The sequence below is a fragment of the Myotis davidii genome, unplaced genomic scaffold (assembly GCF_000327345.1).
Source record: "Myotis davidii unplaced genomic scaffold, ASM32734v1 scaffold1, whole genome shotgun sequence".
Taxonomy (NCBI): Eukaryota; Metazoa; Chordata; class Mammalia; order Chiroptera; family Vespertilionidae; genus Myotis; species Myotis davidii.
The window spans coordinates 6,594,363-6,604,215 of record NW_006294681.1 but is presented as its reverse complement, the minus strand read 5'-3'; the positions used below and the strand labels follow the sequence as shown (position 1 = coordinate 6,604,215).

Below are 9,853 nucleotides of genomic sequence, written 5' to 3'. Positions count from 1 at the left end.
AGAGAGAGAGAGAGAGAGAGAGAAACATCAATGATGAGAAAGAATCATTGATCGGCTGCCTCCTGCATGCCCCACACTGGGGATTGAACCCGCAACCCGGGCATGTGCCCTGACCAGGAATTGAACCGTGACCTCCTGGTTCATAGGCCAATGCTCAACCACTGAGCCACGCTGGCGGGCAAGTCTGGAGATTTTTAATACACTCTGTAAGCTTTTTCTTTGTTTTATCTACTTCAGCTACTTAGTGTATATTTGACTTCTTTCTCCTTCTAGGGCTTTTAAAAAAGCCTTAAAAACCCTAGCAGCATGATTCAACTTCTTCAAAGTTATTTATTTATTTATTTATTTGGTTGATAACCTAAGAGTGCACTATTTTCTGAATCATTCTTCAGTTCCAATTCCAGTTTTCATCTGTGAAGTCTTCTCCAAGCACAGCAGTCCAATCTTGCGTCTTTAGCAAGTATTCAGTCAGGGATTTGATCTGATTTTTATCACATAGAACTTGTTTTACATATATTTTGGAGCCTTCAAATGTTCTTTTCTGTTTATTAAATTCACTCACTTGTTTGTTCCATCCTTCAGCTTCTTGTAAAAGCTGTTTCTGGTTTTCCTAAAGTTGGAATTTTCACTTAAAACATCTTTCTAGCTATCTTAAGTCATTCTTTATTCACGTGAAACATTTTGAAGGTCATTTTGGCTTCAGTTACTTGTGAAATGAGTGATTTTGGTTGATCTTCTAAGGACTGTACCCTTTTTGAAATATCCACCATGGATTCATCTTGTTAAGAATGTTTAGATTTCTCTTTCTTTTTTTTCTAGGAAGAGTATTTCATCCTCAAATTCAGGTTTGGAACTGTTCTCGACTCCCCTCTTCTGAATATTACAATAGGGCCCACAGACTATTCCGAACTACATTATTGAAAGCAACTTCTGTAAGAAGCTTGGAGAAATTACAAGGGGAATGTTCTCCACCTGCCTTTACTATTTCCTTTCCAAGTCTTTCATTTTACCATTCTTAAGAGGCTAAGTCATCTTTCTTAGACCCTTTCCCTTAGGTGATTGCCTACACTCCTTTCTATTCCCCCTTTTCTAAACTTAGCTGGGTTTCTGTTACAGTTTTGCAAATACCATTCTCCTCTAGGTGCCAAGAGAAACTGGCCAGAGGGTTAATGTGTTAATGGTGCTAGTGGGTATGTGGTTAACTTTCTCAGTCATTTACAGTAAGTAGCCACAGGACCCATGTCCTACTCCCTCCCCTCCCCCCAAAGTAGTTACTGCCTAAAAACCTGCTGTTTTCCATCAGAGAGTGAGGGGAGGTGAGAAACCAGGAAGCTGAGGTTTCTGAGAGGATCTGGAAAAAGAGCAAAGATCATCTATATGCTGTGAAGTGGTTTTCACACACAACTGATAAATCATGCTGTTCTTGAAATGAAGATGTTGGCATTGAACAAGCACAAATGCAGACTAAATATATGATTGTCTCATCCTGATTAACATCCCAATGGCCTGAACAACAGATCCACATAGTGAGAAGGGCTGTGGTATGCTTGGTCTTTTCTTCCTTGGGAATATTGTGAGGCCTAGTCAATCAGTATAAGAAAAATAACGTGAAGGTGAAGTGCTTTCTGATAGTACTTAAAGAATTCTTCCAAAATATACAGATTTAATGAAAAGAGGAAAAATTGAGTACAGATAACACCAACATTGAAAAACAAAGCCTGTTTCTAGGGAAGCTGCAATATTTTCCTTTTTAATACAAGCAGAATGTAACAATGAACTTTGAGAATTCCAATCCTTGAACTCAAGAGTCAGGAGTTGAGTAAATTCTCTTATTTTCATAGATTTAACAAATTAACTCAGAAGTCTGTTCTTGGCAAAGCTTACGCATTCTGAAATAACAGATATTTGCAGTTCAAGACTAAATTACTTTTCTATAAAAGTCTTCTTTGTTTTTCATTATTATTATTAAAGAAAAAAATGCTCCTGCCTCTCATAATTTCAGAGAGCACCGATAAACAAAAATAAAAGCAAAAAGACGGATGACTGCACCCCCTCAGTACATAGGCTGACTGTTTCAGTCATCATGTTGGTATTTGTTCTTTGAGATTTCTTTTCAGAGAACATTTTCCTCTACAAAACGGGATAATGCCATAAATCCTACGTGGAAACATGCTTTTCTCACTGCCCAGTGCATCTCGAGCATGTTTGCAGGTCAGCAATGTATTGCCAGTGCAATGCAGTATTAAGGGCTGCATTCTAGGCCAAGCACAGTGCTTCTGGGCTGGCTTGTCAGCATTAGCAAGATTGGTAGAGTTCTTGCCATGATGAAGCTGACAGATTAGTGAGAAAGAAACAGGAAACTGTAAAATGCACCACACAGTGATGTAGAAGAACAGGTGTATGATAAAACCATACATAGCTTTTTGGAAGGGGAAGTATTGAAGCTGAGACTTCAAAGAGAAGTCAGAATTAACCAGACCAGGATAGCAAGAGGGTGTTGCAGGCAGAGGGGGGTCACACTGGCACTAAGGCTTTGTGAGGAAAAAAGCATTTGGGGCTCAGGAAATCAAACAGAGGACAGTATGCTTGTGACCAGTGAGTTAGGGAGGAGGGTAACCACACTACCCAATCCAGGTCAAACGTGAGATAAGCACCACAATATATGATCGGGGGCTCAGATTGTACCCTAAGCGCATTGAGAAGCTGTGAAAGGTCTGAGCAGGAGAATGACCGTCAGATTTGGGTTTGGGGAAGATGACCAGAGTTAGAACTGAAGTATGGGAAGGGGCTTGGTTGGGCCCAGAGTGTGACAATGACACCAGGGATGATGCCTCTATAGAGTTCGGAAAGTAGAGATAGAGAGAAGCAAGGTTGGTTCAAGAAATACTTAGGAAGTAGATAGGAAAGTACTTTCATTGCATTATTCACTGTGATTGAAAACTCAAACAGAAGAACCAGGGTTGGAAAGAGGGATATAGATGGTGAGCTTAGCATGAGGCATGTGAAATTGGGGTCCTTATAGCTTTTTCCTGTGGAGACAGCAGTAGGTGAGCCAACTAGGTACTTGGTTTTGAGTTTGAGGTCACAGATATATATTTTTCTATCTTTTGCTGGTATCTCTATGTTCCTGCTCTTCTGAGAGAATTGCAGCTTCTTACATACACTTTGCTCTCTTTTATCTGAGTCCTTATAAATGCTATTATCTCGGCCTGGAACGTTCTTTTCCCCTTATGTTTTTCTCCTACTTAATTTCAACTCATTCTGATGACATGACTTCTACCAGGAAGTCATCCCAGATGCCCCCGGATCTGGTTTAGGGGCCTGACCAACACATTCCCAGACCATCCCATATCCCAGCACTTGTCATGTGATAGCTGCTGATTTTCTTCTTTGTGTTCTCCCCAAAGTTTATAAACTCCACGAGAGAAAGTGTTGCCAGAGAAGTCAGTGAGCCAGATTTCCTTGCCGCTTATGGAGTGGGGTTCTCGGGGTACTGCTGAAATAAACATTTGCAGAGGCCCCTATGGGAGAATGAGATACGGTAAAAAGACTTTCTTTGCGTGGAGTTACATTTCTCGGGTTCCAAAGTTCCATGTCCCTTAAACCAGCCCTGAAAGAGGTACAACTGGGGGGTCAGCAGAGCCAGAAGCAGAGCCAGTGTTCAGAGCTACTGCTCCATGTTGCAGCCAGGTCCAGTTCAGCATCAGGCTAATTAAACTCTATTAGTCCATTATGTGGAGCCCAAAGGGCTGTGGGCCATGTGAGTGAATGTAGGGGAATGTACCCCCTGCCATAAGAGTCCCAAGAGGACCAAGAGCCAAGAGCAAGAAAGCCAAGCAAGTGAACCCCCTTTTTCTAGGAGTTTAAATATTCAGGTTTCTCTCCCTTGCAGTGGCCACGCCTATTCTGGCCACTGACTTGTTCCCAGAAGTGATTGACAAGTAAGCACCTTCCCATGTCACTCAGAAAATACTGGGCATGCGTCCAAACTGCCTTTGTCTAGTCCCTTCCCACATTGATCAGCGGGAACAGACTTGGAGACTATTAAACTACAGCTTTCTAGCAAAACTGTATAAATGGCATGCCTATATTATCTAGTCTTCCCTGTATTCCCTTCCTGTTAATAAAAACCAGGTGATTACAATAGTATCAAAAAGATTTTGTCTGAGTTGTAGAAAGCTTTATTGCCAGTACCTCCTGTGGTCCTGACACTGAGGAAGTATCTGGCACACTTACAGTCAGTAAGTGTTGAGTGAACCACTAGTAATTGAAAGACAGACGTAGAAAGAAGTGGAGGAATTCTAAGATTTAATGTTAAGTCGGGGGCAGAAGATACTAAGGGAGGCATAGCCAGGACTAAGGGTAACTTATCTACTAACTTTAAACAGAATTTAATCGACCCTGCCTTGAGTGTGACAGGGGGTGGTGCCCAACCCCCCCAATCGGCCCTACCCTGAGCGTGACTGAGGGTGACATCACAACCTCCCACTCTGCCCTGCTCTGAGCCTGACCAGGGGCTGCACCTAGGGATTGGGCCTGCCCTGTGCCACCCGGGAGCAGGCCTAAGCCAGCAGGGCGTTATCTCCCAAGGGGTCCCAGACTGCGAGAGGGCACAGGCCGGGCTGAGGGACCCCCCTTCCTCCCCCCCCCCCCGAGTGCACAAATTTTTGTGCACCAGGTCTCTAGTCCTATATAATAAAAGGGTAATATGCAAATTGTCCCCTCAACCAGAAGTTCAACTGGAGTTTGACCAGGGGGTGGGGCCGGCTGGCCAACTTCCTGTGTCCCCTCCCCCCAGCCAGCCCGCTGGATCCCACGTGTGCACAAATTTGTGCACTGGGCCTCTAGTTTTAATATAAAATGCTTTTTTATTTATTTATTTATACTTTTTTATTGTGGTAAAATATGCATGATATACAATTTACTATTTTAATAATCTTAAGTGTACATGCCAGGGGCATCAAATACATACATAATGTTGTACAACTTCACCACTGTCTATTTCTAGAATTATTTTTCATCATTCAAATCAGAAAGTCTGTGCCCATTAAACAATTCTTCCCCATTCCCTCCTTCTCAATTATTTCAGAAAATCATTTGCATGCCTTTGGAAGGAATTTTTTGTTTTATTGTTATTTCATTAAACAATGGGAATGTTAACTCTTAAAACTTGATTCTGCATTCGGCCAATTACTGGGAAAATGGGTAAATAGTTACGTGTCTTTGTGCCAAAGAATGGAGCTTTGAGAAAATAATATTCAGGCCCACAGTGCTATAGACTAGCTAGGCCTTAAGGTTTGGGAGACCCAGAAGAGCATCCTTCTGTAATATTCAAGAGTTCTTTAATCAAGCTGAGGATTTTTCATCTAGTAATCCTATATAATAAAAGGCTAAAATGCAAATTTTCCCCTCGACCCAGAGTTCAATCAGAAGGCAGGTTGGCCAGTCAACCACTTAGGGCCCCTTGCCCCAGCCAGCCTGGCCCAATGGCCCTGAGTGGGGCAGGCTGGCTGGACCCCACCCAGGCACAAATTCGTGCACTGGGCCTCTAGTATAAAATAAGCAAAGACCAGCATATTTAGGATTTTGGAAGTTTATCCTAAACTAGAAATAATTAAGATACAGAGGGATTCTTTTTGTTTTTACAGGTGAATTTTACAATCCTAAGTATTAATGAGGTGTGGTTTACCTAAGTGGTAGCAATTTTAAGAAAAATAAGAAGGAACATTTAGTCTTTGCTTTGAAATAATTTCCCAGAGATGAAAGATTGGATTAATTTTTTAAAATTTCCATGGCGCCTTCTGGGGTGCTTTCATGAAAAGTCAGAAAAACCCAAGAATGAGACACCATGGGATGGAGAGGACCATATATTTGGACTTGATAGGGATCCTGAGGTTAAGGTATGTCTGGAGACCCATTAAAACAATAGCAGCTTGCAGCTCTGCTAATTATTGGCTCTTGCCTATCTTTTTCTGTTAGAATTACTAAGCAAAAAGGCATTGTATTGAACCTCTGCACAACAGGAGGGAGAATTTATGGAGGATTAACTTTCTTTCATCTTTTTTACCTTTAAATAGAGGAACAAGTCTGACAAAGTGAATTAAAGGGAGGTACTTTCTTAAAGGCTTTGAAGTTTTTCTTCGCAAACAGAGTTGAATTGATTTGAGCATTTTCCCTTCAAAGTAAAAGCCCTGCAAGCAAGTTTTCTTTATACATTCCTTGCTCTTTGTGAATCAGCAGAGGTTATACAGTAAAAAAGAGGGTCCGATAAGGAGTGGGAGCAAGCCAACCCCTTCAGAATATTAGTCAGTGCTGATGAGCTCCTAAAATGACAGAACAATTTCTTTAATGATTAAAAAGTTCTCCTTCTGCACCCTGGAAGCAGTAAAACCTTGGGATGGTGTTGGGTATAACAAAACAAAACAAAAACACAATAAAATCCAAGTAGTAACACAACCCTAAGTGTCTGCATCTCATTGCTATTTATTTTTATTTTTAAATATGTATTTTTATTGATTTCAGAGAGGAAGGGAAAGGGAGAGAGATAGAAACATCAATGATGCATGAGAATCGTTGATCAGATGGCTCCCGCATGCCCCACACTGGGAATTAAGCCCGCAACCTGGGCACATGCCCTGACTGGGAATGGAATTGTGACCTCCTGGTTCATAGGTTGATGCTCAACCACTGAGCCACACCGGCCAGGCCATCTCAGTGCTATTTAAATTTAGCTAAATGCTGTCCGATGGTGGCACTTTCTATGTTTTAGTACCTAAAAAAACACACACAACAAAATTATGTGTAATATGTTTCAAAATAGCCAATATTGATGTCTTCTACAAGTCACCAGCTTTGATGATCACCCCACATTCAGGATACTTTCCTAATTGAGCATGTACCTTGTAGTGGGCTTACAGCAGCCATGGGGCCACTGCAGCTCTGCCACTTATCAGCTTTCATACTGCACAGACTTTCTGGGACTCAGTTTCCTCATCTGCGCAATGGAGATATGAATGGGAAGCAATTCAGGAAGCTACTTCTGGTGTAGTGGCAGGGGGGTTAATGAAGAGATACACTTTTGTGCTTTTGAGATACTTTGCATGCATTTTATTTTACTAAGTAGATAAAGGGAATATTTGGATTAAATGAGGACATGTATGGAAAAATCCAGCTCACATCTCTGGGATGGCATTGGAAGTGCTCTTACTTGGAAAGCTGCTGGCCTAGGTGCCAGCATAGCCATGGGACCTGCCCGGGCTCCCCTTCTCTTGGGGTAAAATGAGGGGTGTCGGGCCCAGACCTTTTTACAGACTCCAATGTTCGAATCTTAAAAGCAAGCAGGTACTTTACTCAGAGTTGAGCACTGGAGAACAGGGAGGGATTGGGAACTTTTCCTGTTGGCTGGGATCAGAACGGGAATCCGACACACGTGAGGCAGTGAGCATTGCCTATGGTCTCCTGGGCGCTCCCGTGGGAGGACACCCTCTGCACACCGTCTCACGCAGGCTGGAAAACCAAGGCAGCAATCGTCCTTGCTGAGCCTGGTGGCCTCATCTCTGCTGGCCCTTCAGTGGGTAAGTCTTTCGAGCTCCAGATTTTCTTCTCACCTTTATCGTCCCTCCTCTCGCCCTATGTATACACATGCATGCAAAATTTTAATGCAACCTCCTTCCGTTCTACCGTTGATGAGATGCTGTAGCAACTTAATACTTGTTTATGTTAATTAGCCTATGGTAAAATTGGTTTCTCTTTCTTCTTTTTAATCCTCACTTAAGGATATGTTCATTGATTTTAGAAAGGGAGGGAAGGGGAGAGAGAGAGAGAGAGAAACATCAATGTGAAAGAGAAATATCAATCATTGCCTCCCATATGTGCCCCGACCAGGGATGGAACCCTAAACCTTTTGGGTTCACTCCAGCCAGTGGATCCACCTGGGCAGGGCTGAAATGGTTTTCTTTATCCTCGTTTTGACCCAGGTCGTTGTGACCAGAGACTCAGGAGAACCTGAGGAGCAATTATGGTATCTGCTAATTCACTGCTCACAGTGACTTTTTAGAATACAACTTCTGTGAATAATGAGAATTGACGTGCATGTGTGCATGTGTGTACACAAACTCATGTACAGAATACACACATAAAACCATCTTCAAGGAAAATAAGCCTAATTGAGAAGGTAAAATATAAAAATAAATGAAGGCAATACAAATGGAAGCACTCGAGTGACGACTTAAAGAAACTGTAACAAACCGACCGCTGAATGGAGAATGAGTTAATCTATTGAACTCTTGATATCCCAGTAAAGCTTTTCCCTGCAATGAAATGGAGCAATGACACCCACTGCTTGGCTGATTTCTGCTTATTTTTTCAGTACAAACAAAGCTGTGTTCAAAATAAAGGATAAGTATATCCATGTTAATTTTATGTAAGACTAATTTCCCTAACAGCAGAGAGCATGTTTCTTTGATCTCTGCCTGCCATCTAGGCCGCAAAACTGCTACTTAATGTTCTTTGGGCGGGTTTATGTTCCCTGAAAGTGACAGATTGAATCTGTATGTCTGCCAAATTGCAATTTTTTCCTCCTATTTAGCAATGGACCAAAGTATTCATGTGAAGAGTTTAAAGCCAACGTTTGTAGTTATCAGATGACAAAGTTAACTGAACATGACCATTCTCAGAGGAGAGGCTTGTATCAGTTAGAGTTTTTCTATCGTTTAACTTGATGTCAAATGCTTTATAAATTCAGAAATTCTCGCAGAATTTCAGCCAAGTGCTAGTTTCCCCCCACTTCTTCCTTGAAGAAGTTAAAACACCTGAGACTTGTAGAAGAGAGAACGCACAGCCATATGATGAAGCATTGAGTCCATTAATTCGCAGTGTCTTGGACTTGATCAGTGATCCACAGGCTTTGTTCATGGCAGGGTGGGGGTTGAGGGGGTGGCTAAATCAGCGATTTTCCACCTCTATCAGCTCATGGCACACATACGCTAATCACAATGATACCAACCTCTAGAATTGTTATTATTAAAAAGACTGACAATGCCACATGTTGGATAAGATATAAAGGAACCGGCCCCGGCCAGTGTGGCTCAGTTGCTTGGGCATCACCCCATGCACCAAAAACTTGAGATTTTGATTCCTGGTCAGGGCACATGCCCAGGTTGTGGGCTTGACCCCTGGTAGTGGGCATGCAGGAGGCAACTGATCAATGTTATACTCTCGAATCAATGTTTCTCTCTCACTCCCTCTCCCTTCCTCTCTCTAGAAATTAATTTAAAAGTTAGGAAAAAGAACAGGAGAAGAGGGCCACTGAAAGAGAGAGGGAGGAAGAAAGAGGGAGAGAGAGAGAGAGAGAGAGAGAGAGAGAAGGAAGCTGGAACTCTAATACATTGCTGGTGGGAATGCAAAATTGTATAGCCACTTTAGAAAACACAATGTATAGTTTAATTTATATGAAATCTTAGAAATGGCAAAAAACTATTGTGCCAGTCTGTGCTAGTAGTTGTGCAAGTATATACAATTGCCAAAATTTATCCAACTTTACACTAAAAAAGGGAGAGCTTTATCATATGTAAATTATACCTCAATAAATCTTGGGGGGAAAGTAAATTGGTGATATTTACATTGGAAAGATAAATGTTGAGTAACTATTTTCTGTAGTAAATGGTGTAGCAGTGCAGCTCACCTGTCATCTAATTTGACTCTTAGGCTTCTTTGCACCCCATTTAGAAAAATCTTTATTGTTGAAAGTATTACATATGTCCCTTTTTCCCCCATTGACCTTCTAGCGCGCCCCCCCCTCCTCCCCCCTGCCCCAGGCCTTCACCATCCTATGCACCCATTTTTGGTGGTGGTG

General features: G+C 42.0%; 1 pseudogene; it reads right to left on the bottom strand.

The window, feature by feature from the left end:
* The window catches only part of LOC102772798, a 14,620-nt pseudogene that overhangs the window by 1,110 nt on the left and 3,657 nt on the right, over positions 1-9,853 (bottom strand).